The sequence below is a fragment of the Rhipicephalus sanguineus genome, chromosome 7 (genome assembly GCF_013339695.2).
Source record: "Rhipicephalus sanguineus isolate Rsan-2018 chromosome 7, BIME_Rsan_1.4, whole genome shotgun sequence".
Lineage (NCBI taxonomy): Eukaryota > Metazoa > Arthropoda > Arachnida > Ixodida > Ixodidae > Rhipicephalus > Rhipicephalus sanguineus.
Genome location: NC_051182.1, coordinates 31,475,940 through 31,494,785, shown reverse-complemented (window position 1 = coordinate 31,494,785; position 18,846 = coordinate 31,475,940).

The window sequence follows — 18,846 nt, the reverse complement described above, 5'->3', positions numbered from 1 at the left end:
AAGAGGCTTCAAACATTACGCAAACGAACAGAGCGTTAAATGATTACCATGGATATTCTGTACACAGACCTCCCCTATACAATTCACTAAAGAGTCCCAAATCATATGCCTGATTAAAGTGTAAGAAAGCATGTAGTTTCTTGATGTTATTTTTTTTAAACAGTACAATAACTTTGCAAAAACCAGAGTGTCATCAGTGGTGCTTGATATACAGTGCATGAAGCCAGTGAATATAAACTGCAATGATGCCACCAGAAGCATTAGCAAAAGTAAATTCACCCTGATAGAAACCTCATTCTGCATTAAGACTGTCCAGGCATTATTAACAAAGTATATTCAATAATTTCATTACTTCTAATTGTCCCATTTGCATAATCCTATCTCATCCATACCATGCTGTGAATCCAATAATTATTGACCTACGAGGGGTATTATTAAAGTGGCCAGCTCATTTAAGATACCTGCTAGCCCCAGTGCTAACCTCATTAAATTGGAGGCTTTAATAAGTACTGCGTTGTGTTAATTCCTTCAAGAAATTTTTAGCATCCCCTTGATAGCTATTTTTTGAAGATTTGATGATGCATCTCCCTATCTGATAACAGGCACTTGCCTAATTACCACCCCTTATTTCCAAGAAGCAGCCCCCGTAAGATGCTTCAACGCATGCTATTCGCAATGCCCATAGACTGTCGCGCCACCGAGCGGAATTCAGGAGCGTCCTCTCGAGGAGGGTTAGTAGACGACAAAATGGCGGCACTATGCAGTCGCTCCCTTGGTCGGCTGTGCTAGCCTCAGTGTTAACGCGTTGGCAAGAAAGGAACACTATGACTTTGCATGTTCCCTGCATCAGTGAACAAACCGGGCCCTCCGTGACACGAGAAATCTGATTCGTTCTTGCGAGACGCGAAGTTTTCGTGAAAATACGTGGCAACTCGCGCTTTCAATGCTAGCCCACAGTGTATACATACTATCAGCTTCGCGAGGCTTTCTGTAGCCACGTAGGTAAGTTAAATGTTATCGTCTGACATATTCAGTTGAAGCTCACCCTGTTTTACTTGCATATATAATTGGTCAGTGTTTCTTGTAGTGCATGAGTCCCATAACATTGCACGCGGGAGGGAGGTCGCGCGGGCTCGCGATGTGCTCATGTATAACTGAGCGATCTCAAGTTGGCGATACATTAAAATAGGGCCTCTATCCTTTGTCAGCAAAGCGCTGTTACGAATCGTGCGAGCGACGTTTAAATCATTCGAGGACGCGTCTGCTCGACGCCTTTCGTGGAGCGAACGCTTTCCATCCACGCCGTCCTTCGCCAGTGTATTGGGTTTCATTGGGTTTCATAGCCACCGCTGCGCCGCTTGTTTTTGTACGTTTGTTGATAGGTGGCAGCACACTGCAAGCGATTTGCTTGTTGACCGGTCTGAGAGCAAAACGTTCTCCGCGCCCAGACGTCTGTCTAATTGTAAACGTGGTGACGCGGAGTGGTCGAAGTCGTTCGGCGGAGGAAATTCTTCAGATTGCTTTCAGCAGTGATGTTGAAAGAAACCATCTTGACGACGAGGATTTTTCACTGGACGTAGAAGACTGTGAAAGCACCGAGAGTGACAGCGACGATGAACCACCAGCTGCTAACTCACGAGGAGCGAGTTGCACTTCACGTCCCCTCGTGCGTTAATGTTCTTTCACGCTTGTAAGTCACTTTGATTGTATTTAATGTATGATATCCTTGAGCGAGATCAAAATAAAAGCATAGTTCCTCTTGTGCATTGCATGTATCACAATTATTGTGGATATTATGGAGCGCCGCATGCCGCCAACACGCTCGAACTCGACCAACGAAGCGAAATGGTTAGAGCGATGGAACGTGCAGTCACGGCCACAATCCACGCCTCTCGGCGAACTTCTTCGACGTTGCGAAAAGCATACGTGTTTATTCTTTTCGATATCCATGTTTCGATCGTGCTGATCGAACCTGCAACATGCAAGTGAAGTACACACGGCTAGAGTCTCAGCATGGCTGTGACACAAGCGCTACTGAATGGGATGTTAAATGCTTGTGTTCCCTTGAAGACGTAACTCCGCGTTTTCGACTGCGCAAGTAATGACGACGGGGTATTATCACAGAACACTTTTATGTTTGCAAGCCATCATCACGCGCAGCAGCGATGGCTTGCTGGCGGCCTACTACTGCGGCAAATCCGTCAGGCAGGCTCGGTACTCGGAGTGCCGTTCAGCTCATACGTCAATTCTAGTTCATACAGGTTTATGTAGCACGCACAGGATTTCGCAAAGCATCGTTATGCACGGTAACGGCGCTGAAATATAACCTTTCACTTCGCAGCAAATAATTAGGTGGCGAGTACTTAGCACTTTCCATGGTTTGGGAAAGTATTTTAGTCTCATATCCATTTCGGCGCAGCTCATGACTTCATCCGGTGAAAGTGGCACGGTCCGTACGCCCGCACTTCCTATCTGTTCCTATGCTAACAAACGGGTTGACCCTCCTCCTGGCGCCATATTGAAAAGCACGGCGCGCCACCTATAGTTCGTGGGCATTGCGAATAATCGCAGGTCACCATAAGTTTCCTGATACCACCTTGCTGTTAGTTCTGGCACAGCATAGTTTTCATAAATCATTTTCTTGCAAAGCTCAACTTGCTTCCTTGACCAACTGCACCCATAATTTTTGACCATGCTTCAATATCTATTTTTCTTGATTACTCGAAAGAACGCAATAATGTGAACCATAAGCTACTACTTTTCAGAGAAAATTAATGAAATATTGATGATCATCTCCTATACCTAGCCTGAGTATATACTTCCTTAATAATCATTTTCATTTTGGAGCATATATATGTGAAGGCACGAAATCTGAAGTACCACTGGGGTCTGTCATAGGCATTTCGCACTTCTTTAAGGGTGCGATGCAACAATTTTGAATTAATCCTGCAATAAGTTAGCAGAATTACTGCCTTGCGAATCGCTTGCCACATTTAAAAAAAAAAAGTAAATTGATATGGGCTCGTTACAGAGGCTGGAGTTGGTGGTGATGTTGGCCACCGCATCAGCACTAATTAATGAGACAGAGGACGGCGCGTGTACAATTAAGGCACACACACGCGCGCGCGTACTATGTATGCTTCACTGCAATACATTCCGTGCACTTCACCGCATGACACAACTGTGTTGCGGCAATGTTGACATTTAGAAAGAAGTTTAGGTGTTGTGAATGTAAGCTAGACAATGCTCCTTGCAATAAAATATCTATTTTATTTCCCTTTTCATTTGTACACAACTAGCTAAACAGACACTGCTTAGAAAAACGATTGTCATCATCGGCGACAGCATCGTTAAACAGCCACTCGGTCAATAACGTCGGGCGAACGCCTGTTCATATACCGTCGCTGCCAACTTGCGCATTCCATATCGGTCGCGCGCAGTTACGCAAGACAAATTCGCCCAAATGACAGTCCAACTGATAGCGATCGATCCTCGATCACGCAACACACGCACTTACCACACATCCACGCAAAATCGCATAACACATGGCTTTTATTTCATGTTCGCACAGCTCATTATCAATCGGCCAACACTTCGGGATATTGACGTTACCAACAAGTAACGTTGGGCGTTACCTAATATAAGCACCGCGGAGAAGGTCCCTCCGCTCATAAAAGCGTCTACTGAACACGACGACATCGCAGGAAGTAACAAAGGCACAACGACTTGCATATGAATCACCTTCTACTCTTACACAACGCGACCACGTCGACCACGTCCCCACGGGCAGAGGCGGTTCTCGCTAACGCACACAGCTCACGGTCATAACCAACATCCACCACGGAGAACAAGCTACCATAGAGTTTTCACAAGTTAGTGAGAAACTCTACGGTAACCACACCACACTACCTAAGCCGCCTAAAAAAATTTCCAGCCGAGCTACTTTGCCGCCACCTACTTATACGCTTCAAGCCAAGTCAAGCCAGTTTTAAGCGGCTATATGGGTGCGCCGAACGCTTTTGCCACATTTTGTCTCGTGCGCCCTGGGCGTACGAGACACTGCCCATGGGGGCGCGATCGTAAACCAAGCTCGACTTAGCCAATTTTCTGGGCAAACCTCTAACACCTAGTACGGCGCAGTGGGAGGCACACTCGCCATCTCGGACCCGGGTGTAGTGGAGCCCTGGACGTAGGGCCCCAACCATAGATGCTCCGAGATCCCCATTTCCCTTGAATAAAGTTCCACTCTCTCTCTCTCTCTCCGGAATTAAAGTCATCATCAGGACGGGAGCATACAACGCTTTTGAGGCTCTAAAGGTTACATTCCAAACAAAAGTGTTATTTTCCCAATATTTGGTGGTGAGGGCCAGCCGCATATGCCCATTCCTACTTTCATTCTCCTCTCTCTCTAAATAAAGTCGGGCGTAGCTTGCACTATTCTTTTTTTTTTATATAGTGGCGCAAGGCTTAAGACACTAAAGGCAAATAACAATTAATGTCAGAGTGAAAGCCCAATGTATGACAACTTCTAAAACGGCAATATTATCAACAGCAGTGCCCTACTTACCGAGAAATTAAGCTAAATGTATCACATGATGAGCGCCACGAGTGGGACATTTTCGAAGTGATCCCGATGACGTATGGAAGTCGGCCTACAATAAATCACTAGTAATCAAACTAGCAGCAGTAAAAAAAGAATATTCCGAGCATCAAAAGGCGTAATAAAATGCTGTTTGTTCGTTTCCGCTTGATTCATGGAAAACAAAACCTCCGTGGCGTTGCCATGGGGAACGGCGCGCGTGGTTCAAAGGTTCCGTTTTCGCCGAACTGCGCCTCGCCAGTCTCAGTGGTAGTTTCGGAATCGCGTACTGCCGTGCGTGTTTTGCGCGCTAGTGAAAGTCGCTCTGACAGAAAGTTCGACAAAATGCCGCATGCGTGTGATATTGCCGGTTGCCCGAATGGTGCACAACGCCAGTGCTGCAGCAAGGAAACCGGTGTGTCTTTTCACTGGGTGCCGCAGAATGAACCCTTACGCTCGAAGTGGCTTAGTGTCATGCCATTGCGCCAGTGTGCTAAACAGTAAAAAAAATCACAGCATATCCACGGAGTGAATGATGATGAGTGGGCGAAGCTGCGGAGGTTCATCGGTAAACCGTGAATCTACCGTTAATTCTGCCCTGTACATCATCACCGACGTGAGATCGGGTGCGTTTATACTAAAGGTTCGATGAGTTATGACGACTTGCAGCTCACTTTAATTTGACATGTACGCTGTGAATTTTCATTGTTTAGAAAATCATTGCTTTCGAAAACATCTGGCGTCTTTCGTTAAGCAGCTGGCGTCTTTTCGTTTTGCTTTAGAAACATCTGGCGTTCTTTCGTTTTGCTTTTATAAAACATCTGGCGTCTTTCGTTGGTTTATTTCATCAATCAACGGCGTTTTGAACAAAATTTTTATTGTTTAATCACGCACAGGAGAAATCTCACCAGGCACTACCTTGGAGGTAAACAATGGCTGCTAATGGGAATGAGAGACAGAAGAAGTCGGCTTTTAGCTAACATTTACACTTCTACTTCTACTAACGTTTCCTACTGGAACATGCCAATTGCTGCTAATGGGGAATGAGAGACAGAAGAATTCGGCTTTTAGTTAACGCGCACGCTGCGAATTTTTTATTGTTCAACAACGCACAGGAAAAATCTCCCACCGGCACCACCTTGGAGGTCAAACCGTAAGACTGGTTACGCACTACGACTACTACGACGACTACGAGGGACGAACGGGTGCCGCCTTAAGGAGCTTCGTCCCTAAAACCTCGGTGTGTGTGCTCGCTGCACTTTCGTACTGAGGATTACGAGACCAACCGCAACTTGGTGAAGGCTTTGAATGTGCCCATCCGAGCAAGTCTTTGCCGCAGCGCCGTTGTTGCTACTGTGGGTCCCGCTACTTCCGCTCGGCTGCTACTAGTGTCGGCGGCCGTGCAGTAAAAGCGGGCAACGTTGGGCACGGCAGCAGTGACGTATGAAAGTCGTATTTCCAGGCGGGAGATTTGAAGCGCGCTAACGCGATGCGGAGCACTAAAAACGTGATTTTATTTCAAAATAAGCACTTCCTTGGCACAAAAGCAGCACTACGAGGTTTCTGGACCGCTATTTCAACAATCAAGGTCGACTTAATATTTGCCTTTAGTGTCCCTTTAAGGCATAACGGAGCTGATCGGTTCGTAGCTGGTCCTGGTCATACCACAGAACACCTATACACAATCTGTCATAGGCGTGCGCAGGGTTCCCCTTCAGGGGGGGGGGTCACCGCGGTGCCCCTCCCCGCTTCTTAGGTGACTAGCCCCCCCCTCTCGTGCGCACGCCTATGCAATCTGGTCATACGAAATGTATAATAAGCTCCGTGAGCCAACGTAGCTCGTGCATAAAAATTGAGAACGCTTGCCTCGGCTTTCTCATAGCGCTACGCGGAAGCAAAACTGTGGTGAGGCTTTGGAAGATATCGCGCTTCATTTTATTTTTCTTCGTACGTCTCGAATGCACACCTCAAGAAAATTGGACCATCTCCCCGAAGGGAACCCTGATGGGATGCGAAGCGGCAGCGTTGCGCACGGGAGGCGTCACGGGTTGAACGGCGCTAACGCGGGTGCTGCGGTGAGCGCTGAAAGATTAGCTTGAAGCGAAACTCGGTGTAGCGTTTGCTGGTGCAAACGTTTGTTTGAAACGCAGACACGGGAAACGAGCGGGCGTTGGAGCCGGCAGCTGCGGGCGCTCTGGCGCGTGAGGGAGAGAGTGACGAAATAGTGGTTCATAAGGAAAGGAAAAATGCACTATTTTCTGCAGCCCTTGCGGGAGCACGGCTCAGTGCCTTATAGGGGTGGGGTAAGGAGGGAATAAAAGAAAAGTAGAAGGAAATGGAGAAGGAAGTGATAGGGGGTCGGCAGGCGCGACGAAGAGAAGGCAGGAAAGATGGGAGCTGGTCACAGGAGTTCGAGGGACGGGACCACGATTCAGCCAGGGGCACGATACGCGTCGGTGACGAGGCGGCGAAGGCCCCGCCGATGAGAGGCGCACGGCATGGCGGTCGAGGCAGCCGTCACGGAGCGTCGACGGCGAGAGGCACGAGGACTAGTCCGTAAGGCATCGCGGGCGACATGTCCGTTTACCACGAAATCCAGCAAGCAACTCCCGAGAGAGTGACGTACGCGCGCACCTGCGATGGAAGCGCGCGAGGTGAGCGTGACGTCAACGCCCAGCTGCGGCGTGACCTACTTGGCACCGCTCCAACACCTGGGCCGAGGGAAGCGCGTTGCCTCGCGTTTGTGCGGACGGAGGGACAGCGTTACACAGGCTAGTCAAAGAGCTGCTTCGCATCTAAAAAAGCGCGCGCAAGCTACTGAAGCCGGTATACTTCGCGCAGTGACACACCCGATACACCTGCTGAGGAAGCATCGCGTTCCGGCGGCTACAGTCCCCGCAAAACAGCCTCGGCTCCACAGCTGGAAAATTATCCGGGAGTTATGCGATGAGCGGTGCGCGCCTTCAGTCATTTGGGAATCTAAACGCTGTGAACATCCTGGAGTGACACTTTGACTCTATATCTGCACGTTTGCGCTGCAACAACTATTTTGAATTACGACCTGCTTACGAAACTTTGTGATTATTTGGTAAATTCTAGTGATCAAAAGGTGATGAAGCCTACATAGGTCGGCAAACTCACTCATGAGTCGACTCACTCAGACTCAGATCGGGCCGTGAGTCTGAGTGACTCTGTGTGATTAATATTTGGGCGAGTTTGAGTCCAAGTGAGTCCGGCTGAGGAAAATTTGTGAGTCTGAGTCCGAGTGAGTCCGGTTGAGAAAAATATTCGTGAGTCTGAGTCCGAGTGAGCCTATAAGCACAAAATATATTTCTTGAGTGAGTCTGAGTGAGCTCCACCTTCCACTGCCGACCTGTATTGTCCTATCTAATCATCTTCAGCATTACCATCAGTCTTATATCGGCTTATGTTTATACTCAAGTCTATCCACACATATGGCAATGCACGAGCGTTCATGCGCCACCTCAATATTTATCGATCAGAGGAATGAGTTCGAGGGGGGGGGGGGGTGAGTGTTCCATGACCTGCTTCCGCAAACTCTTTCACGGGAGAGAGAGAGAAATGAACTTTATTTTGACCAGGCTCTTTGTACTTCAGCCCTAAGGTGGGTGGCCTCCTCAGTCCAGGTAGCTATGGCTTGCTGCCGCTGCCCTAGCCCTGTCCACCAATCGTAGCTGGTTGGCAGGGTCTTGCGTCAGCAGCAGAGCCTCCCACTGGTCTTCTAATTCTTGCTCTGCATTCGCTCCTTCCTCTTCGTTTCCGCTTGGGGGTGACGATGGTGGTACGTCCGGATTGTTCGTGCACTCCAGCACCATGTGGCGCAGGGTGTTGCGCGTGTCCGGTGGGCAAAACTTGCAATCCCGCCTGTAGGTCCCTGGATACATTGCGTGCATCAATGTTCCGTGCGGGTAAGTTCCGGCCTGGAGCCTTCTCCAGGTCACCGCTTGCTCCCTACTCAGACTCTTGTGTGCCGGCGGGTACCGCTTCCTCTGCTTCCTGTAATGCGCCAAAATGTCTGAATACTTCTTCGGCATGCGTTCATCCTCGTTGTGACAGCCGTCGGTACGCGTTCTCTGCGTGTCGGAGGTGGCTCGGCGTGCATGATCTCGAGCCGCAGCGTGTGCCGCCTGGTTCCCCGCGAGAGACTCGTGTCCCGGTGTCCAGAGGATCGTGGTTTCTTCCACGTTCGTGCTCTTTAATACATGGAGTACTGCCTTTCCGATCCTTCCGTTCATGTACCTTCTGCACGCTTCTTGCGAATCCGTGATCGCGGTAACCCTTGTCTTCTTGCATGTAGCGATGGCTAGGGCTATGCCCAAGTCTTCCGCTGTACTTGCGTCCTTGGCACGTATGGATGTTGCTGTCAGTTCTTTACCGTTTTCGTCGACCACACTGATTGCAAAACGGTCATTCGTAATGTAAGCCGCTGCGTCCGTGTACCTCGCGCCTTCTTCATTTTTGTTGGTGCGTTTTAGTGTTTCCTTTAGCAGTTGCTGTTTTTTTTTTTATGTTGCGGCCGTGGCAGTTGTATCCTAGCATGTCCTCTTCCCTTGTCGTACTCAGGATGCATGTTTCTTGGTATATTGCTTACGTGTAGGTTGTTTCTGATCTCGTGCGGGATACGGTGAGGAACGTGCATGCCATCTTCGACTTGATAACCCAGATCTTGAAGTAGGGCTCTACCCGTATTCGTCAGCTGCAGTCTTTCCAGCTGGTTGACATTGTGCGCTTCCACGAGCTCTTCCCATGTGTTGTGCACTCCCATCTTAAGCAACTTTTCCGCGGATGTGGAGGGCGACAGGCCCATGGCAATCTTGTGGGCTTTTCTGATTAGAGTGTTTATTTTAATCCGTTGACTGTTCTTCATGTCTACGTATGGGGTCCCGTAAGTGATAATGCTTGTGATTAGCGCTTGTATAATTTTCGTGCAATCTTCTTCTTTGAGTCCGTGACTTTTGCTAGTCACTCTTTTGATCAGATGACTTACTTGTTGCACGGTTTTCTGAATCCTTGCTAACTCTGCTCCCCCGGCCCCGTCCTTTTGAATCAGGAGTCCCAGGATACGAAGCGGGAAGTTCTTGATAAAATATCTCATGTGAGTCGAGTATTTCATAAAAATCTCCTTACTGGATTGAAACCACGGATGACACGTATTTGAAGGTACAAGATCAAAAGGCGTATCGTAGAGCACCGATTATGTGAGATATTGGCGTTAAAGAGCACTGGCACCATGATCGAGAAAGCTCACTTTACGCTAACGGACTCATGAGTCGACTCTCTCAGGCTCAGGTCAAGCCGTGAGTCCGGCTGAATAGTATGCTGGTGAGTCTGAGTCCGAGTGAGTCCAGTTGCGAAAAAGTTTAGTTAGTCTGAGTCCGAGTGAGTCCGGTTGAGGAAAACTTTGGCGAGTCTGTGTTCGAGTGAGCCCTCAGAGCAAAATATATTTCTTGAGTGAGTCTGAGTGAGCTTTAATTTTTTTTTTGCCGACCTATGGAAACCTAAATCATCACCGATAACTATGTTCTGTCTACACGAAACCCCATCACATTCATTCAGCGTTGGTTCAATATTTGGTTGTCGCATTCCAGCAACATTGCTACTTTAACGTTCCGTCAACATTGTCTGAAGGTGCGCAATGTTGCTCAACATAGGACAGCGTTATCAGCGTCGCTACAACATTTCAGCAACAATATGTGCAAGTGAAGCCAAGTTCCAGTCGAGTCCAGCAAAGTCGCCTCTCGCCGTTTCGACCGTACTACATCGTGGACTACTTTAACCCTTTGTGGGTTTGCCTATATATTTGACACGATATTGTAAAAACCGACTTTGGTATGTTGATATAAACTACAAAGAAATAGTGTAAAACAAATTTCATCAAAATCAAGCCAGTAGTTTACTGAAAAAAAGTGGGACATATATGTCCCACTGACTCATGAGAGTATTTTCAAAAAAAAAAAGAAAAGAAAACGCCAGGCCTGCGCTGAAACCGCAGCACAGTCACAGCGAAAGCTGGAAGAGCGGCGTTTCTAGAGCCCATTGTAAGCTCTCTTGGGGCTACAATACAAGTACACTAGAAAGGTACCCACTACGCCATAAATCACAATTTTTGTGAAGTTGGGAAGCACCTACTAAGCCATTATTCGTCATTCTGCGGAGAAGCGAGGCACCAGCTACACGTCTGTAAGGCATTATGTGCACTTTGTCGACGCGACGACTGATGACGATGAAGAATTATGGCGCAGCCCTTTGTAATGGGTTGGAAGCTTTAAACGGCCCACCAGTTATGTAATTTGCATTGGGTGACGCCCGGTCGCTATTTCCCTCTCCCGTCATGCTGTATAACATACATTGACGTGGGAGAGAGACGGGGGGGGGGGGGGGCGGAGAACTTTACTGAGACCCCGAGGAAATGGATCATGCGCTTATGGGCTTCCTTGGCAACCAATACAAGTGCACTTGCGAGGAACCCACTACGCTATAAATCATTGTAATTTTACTGAGACCCCGAGGAAATGGATCATGCGCTTATGGGCTTCCTTGGCAACGAATACAAGTAAAAATTACAATGGTTTAGAGCGTAGTGGGTTCCTCGCAAGTGCACTTGTATTGGTTGCCAAGGAAGCCCATGGGTTTCCTTGGCAACCAATACAAGTGCACTTGCGAGGAACGCACTACGCTCTAAACCATTGTAATTTTACTGAGACCCCGAGGAAATGGATCATGCGCTTATGGGCTTCCTTGGCAACGAATACAAGTGCACTTGCGAGGAACCCACTACGCTATAAATCATTGTAATTTTTGAGAAGTAGGGCAGCAGGCACTGTGCCATTTTTCGTCATTCTACGGAGAGCCGTGGTACCTGCTAAACGCATGTAAGGCATTATGTGCACTTTGTTGATGCTGCGCCTGATGACGACGAAGAATTATGGCAGAGCCCTTTGTAATGGGTTGGAAGCATCCAACAACCTACTCGTTGCGCAATTCGCATTGTGTGACGCCTGGTTACAGAATTCGCGTTGTGCGACGCTTGGTGCTTATTTTACTCTTCTACCACGCTATATTGCATATGCTAATGTGGTTCCTTCCCGACATGAAGCCTGTATAGCGTCTTCTTGCAAGGCAGTTCCAAGCACCGGCATGGCTCTGAGGTACAACACTGGGCTCCCACGCAGAGGGCCCAGGTTCGAACCTCGTTCCATCCTGGAAATTTCTTATTTCGTTTTTTTTTTCTTATTTCGAGCGATAGTGGTTACGGACACCGGCGGCGGCGGCGGACAACTACGGCGCCAAAAACGGCCGGTGAAATGATCTCATAACAGCTTTCGCTGTAAAAGTGAGAAACACCGTCCCACTGTCTCATGAAGGCAGCATCTCGAGATTGCCTCAACGGGTATTTGGGATGGAAACGGCCGAAGCAAGTGGCAGAGGGTATCACTTCTCAAGTTGTGCTAAGGAAAGTTGCGCGGACCTCATTTCCAGCAGTAGACCACCACCTGCACCTGCGCCTCTCGTGAGCCTTCATAGCGCCGTGGTCTATTCCTGTAAAGCTTACTTCACCTCATGCACCAACCATTTTTTTTTTTGCCCATTCGCCTGTCCTTACGTTGGCTGTCGAAAATTTCGAGTACGGCTGTTGTCCCTGAATTGGTGCCTATACTTTTCAAGAGTTATATGATATCAAGAAAAATATTTCCACGCACGAATGAGCGTGGCAATTTCTCAGGGGATTGTGTTTCGATGCATTTGTCGACCGGTCAAGTTATTGCGCAAATTTACAAAAGCACGTGATGACTTGAAGTTAAAATCGCCTCTCTGAAAAACCAGAAAAAGAGGAAATTATCCCGCGTTTAGATTGGTAGGTTCTTTCTATCTGAAGAAGGGGAAAATTCAGAACCGTCAGTGTGGTAAAAGATTTTTCCGCGAGAATACGAAGACTTAGGTAAGATATGAGTGACTTATCGTTGCGCTAATTGCAAGGGGTTATGTGGGAGAAAATATTTCCTGCAGACGGAAAAGTGGGACGTATGTGTCCTACTGTCGCACAAAGGCTTAAAGGGCCCCTAAAATTTTCCCAAACATTTCAAGTAAACAAGCGCATCGCGTGCAGAATGCCGTCGCGATCAACGATGCCACACGCCGCAGCGCTACAGGTCGCGGGCGCGCCACAATTTCGAAAAAACAATAGCTTCTTCTTTCCGGTCCCCGCCATTCCCGCCACTGACATGTGTGACATCACCAGTGAAACTCGATGACGTTATCACTTTCGATGCTTGCGATTGGCCGAACGACAACCGACGACTTCCGGTTACTATGCAAACAGCTGTTCGCGCGCACCTTGGTGTTCTTGGTCGTGTTGCCGCTTGCGAATCGACATCTGCGGCCCGTAACGCAACCGCCAAGTCGCTAGCGTAATTACACATCCACGCCTTGCGGTTTGATGAGCTCCGTGAACTTAATCAGTGTTTTGCGATGACTACGCTTCCGTGTGACGGCGGCTCCTCATCTCGAGCCGAGGTGGTCTGGCACGGCGTGTCACCGTACGGGTCCATCACGTTGGCGATCCTTTGAAGGCGTGCGCGCAACACAGGGTCCATACCGGCACGATTCGTAGGGGCACGGGCCGGCACGGCAGCAACAGCGGTTAGTCAACGAACAGTGCACCCAGATACCACACAGAGTTGACGGCGAGCTGGAGCGTCGGAGTCGCGGCAACCGGAAGTGGACGCTGTCTCGAACAGCGCGTCAGCGGTGACGTATGCCACGCGAGATGAGGAGGGGCACTCAGCAGCGAGGAGGGCAAAGCGGTTTTGGAAGAGGGTTGCGTAGGAGAGAGGGAAAGAAGCGATCGTCGCGTTTCGATCATCAAACGCGTGTTAACTCCGCTATTACGGCACCGTTTCGAAAAATTCTCACGGCTACGTGTTCGTTGTAAACTCGAGCACAACTTCCTCACCTCAACTAAATTTCGACCGCTGGGTGGTTTAGGGGCCCTTTAAATGAGTCCAGTCCAGCAGTCTCGCTTAGCAGCGTATCCTCGTCGGCAGTGAAAACTTTCTTCGGTCTCCCCATGTCTGCGTATGGCGCCGCGCGCCGCCGCCACGCGCCGGCTTCACACAGAACGAAGGAGCGTATGCGCAGTTAGCCGTGACGTCACGTCTGGCGCGACCGAGCGGTTGCGCGCAGTGTCCAGGCAAGTGAAGCAGGCGCACAGCTGTGCATCTGGTTGCCAGGCAACGCGCGTGACGTCATTGCGGCGCGGATTTCTTTTTTTTTTTTTCGTGTTAGACAGATTACGGACGGCTTGAACAGCTCGGCTGTCTGGGAAGCCTCCTTGTGTATCTGCTTGCGAGACGTAGAAAAACCGCGAATCACGCCGATACCAAATTTATGCGTGCAGTTAAAGCTTTTGAGTAGTCAGATACTTATCTTTGGATAACATATGACCGAATATACCTATAAAGACATGACTACCATTGGCATAGCCGAGCGGAGAGTTCAACACCCCTTCCTGCGAAATTTCTCAGTTTTGCATATGCCTACATACACGCACGTATGTACAGAGTCGTCCACATTTAAGCTGAACACCTCATTAGTATTCAAGACCTCATTGAAGCTGTTGTTTAATACATAATTCGGAAAATCATTACTGTGTTTGTCGACACCATGATTAGACATTCTATAATGGGCATTGCAATCGTGAAGTATAAGAAACGTTCTAGTTTTACCGGTTTGAATACTAATGAGGTGTTCAGCTTAGATGTGGTCGACCCTGTACATACACAAAGGGTGGTTGCACCCGCCCCCCACCACCTCACCCCACCCCTTTTTCGATAAACATTTCTGGCTACGCCCCTGAATTGATCGATTAAGCGTAACGGGACAGGGAGGTGAAGAAGGAACACGGGACCAGCTATTAGCGCGTTTACGGATATGTCTGCTTACTGCCTTGTAGAATAAAAAATTTATTAATTAAAAAACTGTAATTTTGAGGCACGTAAGTTATGTTGCCACTGCGGAGACGCTCAGCAGTCGGCGATGTCGTCGAAACGGATGTAACGCCTGACGTTGCGCCAGCAGTCGTCGTTGAGGGCGTCCAGTTGCATCGAGCCGTCGTCTCGAGGGAGGCACGTGACTTCCTCCTTCACGACGCCCGCGGCTCGCATGAAGTCGTGAAGGCCCTGGAAGGTCTTGACGACTTCTCGAATCGCGTCCGATGCCTCGACCTCGCTGACGGCCCTCACTTCGGCGACCTCCCTGACCAGCGCAGGGTGGTCGCCGACACGTTCTAGGGCGGCGGCGAGGCGCCTGTTGGAAATATAGGCATCGCGTTACTTGTACTCGTACCAAACGAAATCGTCAATTTCGACGTTATTAGCTATGCGCGCAATACGATTTTACAGAAGCGTAAATGATGCGCTGCGGACAATGGCGTGCGCAGGGTTCCCCATTAGGGGAGGCCAAGTTTTATCCCCCCCCCCCTCAGTTGGTCGAGTCCGAAAGGCATGCTCCTTCACTGGATGAAAAAAAAAAAAACAGCACTGGAAATGAACCGATGAATTCTCACAGTGGCCTGAACTTAGACCCTGGCTTTCCTAAAGTAAAGATGGGTGAAAAGTAAACCGTTCTTGTAACGCAACATCAGGGGCCTTCGGCCGCCATAATCGTCAAAAACCGGCAAAATGGTTCGCGAAAAACCCGGCGACGGCGAGTGTACAGAAATGAGGGTGTACGCAAGTGCGGCTCTCGTTGGTGCGCCGGTGACAAGCACATTTATTTGCATGCGTCATTTTCCAATAATTCATGCTCTCTCGGTCGTGGGCTTGTCGGCGCGACCTGCCGTTACTGATGTGGTCATCCGATCTTTAATGGAGCTCACTTGTCACTTCACGTTGCCACATTTCATTGTTTCATTTCATTGCTGCATTCAATCGTTTCACGCATGACTATCGTTGTTGCCTGTAACAGCAGAGCTGTTGAGCTCTGCTAAGCACGTGGGTGCTCTTGGATCCCGGCATGGAGGAAGAAAAGGTTAGGAAGGAGCATTGCGATATGTGACATAAATAAATAAATAAATAAATAAATAAATAAATAAATAAATAAATAAATAAATAAATAAATAAATAAAAGTAATAGGTAAGACACGCCAATCTTGCCCCATTTTTGCGATAGAGTATAAGGGCTCCTAATTTTTTTTTTGTAGTATGCATTAGTCTGAAATGTTTGCACCCACCCGCGTTACACGCGTGTGCTGTAACTCTGCGAAAGGCAGGCCGTGTTTTCAGGATTGCGATTACTATCTATACTGCACTCACTTGTCGCATTCGACCCCAGGCCGGAAAGAAGATGCCAGCGCAACGAGGCCGAAGTTACGTCGCGACACATCCTGGACTAGAAACCACGCCTCGTCCATGCAGGTCACGACCATGAAGTTCGTTAAAATGTAGTTCTTGTCAATGTTCACGGATAAACTTCGCGTGAAGGCCACTACGTCGCACTCCAGCATAGTGCGAAAGAAAAACTGACAAATGTTCCTGCTGCATTTTACTACATGGGCGAGCAGTTCGACGTCCTCCTCTGCGAGCTCGAGTGGGCTCAGATCCAGGATCCTTATACTCGCATTTCTCGACAGTGCTTGAAACACGGTCGTCCAGCGGGGCTTTGGTGCATTCGGCGCCAGGTCGTCGTAAGCGTTCAGCTCCAGTACCCGCAGCGTCGTCGTTGAGCCTATGTAGTCTCCGAGGGCCGTCGCCAGCGCTTCGTCGAACTCCGATGATCTGATGTCCAGCCTCGTCGCGGCAATGTGGCTGAAAGCGGAGAGCGTCCGCACAAACGTGCGAAGAGGTTGGCGCGTTGTCACATCGTATGACGCAACTCGGATGTCGGTGAACGCCCTGCACTGCAGTATTTGGCAGTCCCGTCTGTAATAAGTGTTTCCGAACCAGTTTGCGAAGAAGACCTTTCCTTTGAGTCCTGCTTCCGTTACTGCTCTACAAAGATTACGAAGGTGATCGCTATCCTCGGGAAATCCTCCTATAGTCACCTTCTTGGGCATTCCTTTATCGCGCATGGCCCCGAAGAAACTCTTCCACTGCTGCAAATTCCATATATGGAACGGCAGAGTGAGTTCCTCCACCGTTGCGGTTTTATTCAGCGAGACGAGCCAGTCGTTGAATGGCTCTTCTTCCTCGCTGATATCGCGCCACAATAAACTAAAATCCAAACACAGAAACATCCGGTCTTGCTCGAGTAGCCTAGCTGCAATCTCAGCACTCTTCGCACAAAGCGAAACGCCTTTGAAATGTGCGGCGGTGACGGTCTTGTTTTCGAGGAGGCCGAGGAAAACGTCCTGGAGACTGCATTTGACGTATCTACCGGAGCCAGACACGCACAGTTTTTCTAACGTGCAGGTGTTCTTCAGATACTCTCTGAATGGGCTGCTATGGTCCTGCCGACGAGCGGTCACGACCACGATGTGCAGCGATATGTCTGCGATCGTGGAGTTTCGCGAAAGCGCCGCCAGAAACGCGATCGCATCTCTTCCTACTATGCGCAAGTTGGGAATGTGCAGCACGCTCAGAGACTCAGTCGCGAGCACGATATTCGACAGGGCGGAGGCAAGCGTGTCCCTACACTGCGACTGCGTGTCGCACGTCAGTTCTTCGAGATGCGTCAGGCCGCTCATGGTCGCGCACATTTCCTTGTGCGGCCCGAAACCGACGTGGGTCGCATCTCGCAGATTCAGTTTCTTAACGGATGTGTTGCCATGTAGGGCATCGCAGATTAGCCCTTCGTAGACGTTCAGCCTACCGCTGGTCAGCTCGAGCTCAGTGACGCAGCGATGCTGCTTCAGAAGCCAGTACAAGAGAGTGGCGACCTTGTGGAGATTTTCGACAGAGTGGTCTCTTAAGAACGGGCCGTCGATGCTCGAAACGGCGAGGTGGCCACGCGTCTTGGGCACGAGTCGTAATTCCATCTTCGCCTGGCACAAACATTCGTTCCAAAGAGACAGGCTTCCAAGGATCTGGCAGCATCGGTTCTCGGCTGCCGTGCAAGGCATGCGGAAGTTCACGGTCGTTCCCGTAAAGATAGTGCGGAAACCGTCAAGGCTGGCGAGAGTGATCCCGGACAGTCGAACGGGCTCTGCCGACGAAGCTGCTGTGGCATCTTTGCCTCGAATTTCCGCCATCGGAACTGTAAGGTATACAGAGGAAGAACAATTCAAAAAGAGCGTAAAAGTGGCGTCACTTCGAGCTCTCATCGACAGAGTACGCCATGTTCCGTATTAATTTTATTTCTCCGAAAGGAAAAGGTACGAACAGGACAAGAAACGGCCTTGAAGCAGCGTGATGTTGCCCAGGGACCGTTCACAAAACGACACGAGTGAGAAAAAGGTTTCCACAACAGTCGTGAACAATGCGAAAGGGAACACGGAGTTCGTGCTTTTTAGGCAACGATTACTCGTGACATGCGCATACTACGCAAGAAGTACCGCTCCGCTCGAACGTTCCATTGTTAAAACATTCTTGCGCTTGCTTTCTGCACTTAGCCTCTATGGCCTCTTGGAGCTGACTTCTGTCTTCCCTTTATAATATGCTCACGACTGCCCATCCTGAATAAGCGAAATGTACAGAGTCTAATAGCATACACCCAAACTTCAATGTGTAACAAAATAAATATTTAAGATACACTAATAAACAAAACAGAGTTATAGCAAATATAATAATAATAATAATAATAATAATAATAATAATAATAATAATAATAATAATAATAATAATAATAATAATAATAATAATAATAATAATAATAATTCCTTAATTTTTCATCAATAAGATAAAAGAGGCTGGGAGAAAAAGCCGAGAAACAGCTTGAGTAGCTCCGGCGAGTTTACAGGAAACTGTAGCGCAAATCAACACCCCCTATTAACAGGGTAAATAAACAGCAAGAAAGTAAAAAAATGAAAGGATGGATAAGCAGGGTTATCAGTAACAATGCAACGCATTTTCATTGGAAATAGAAGTTAATAAGAACACATTACAACAACTTACATTACAAAAAAAAATAAACACTCCTAACTACAGAATCCAGTGTTGAAATTGCATAGGTGAAAACAAAGTAACATGCGTTAGCTTTATGAAGAAACAATGCAAGTAGGCAATGAAATATAGAAACTTGACTCGCACTTGAGCAGATGACATACTGAAAACATAGGTGAAGAATTTCCTTTTTTTTTGCTGCGGTTTATT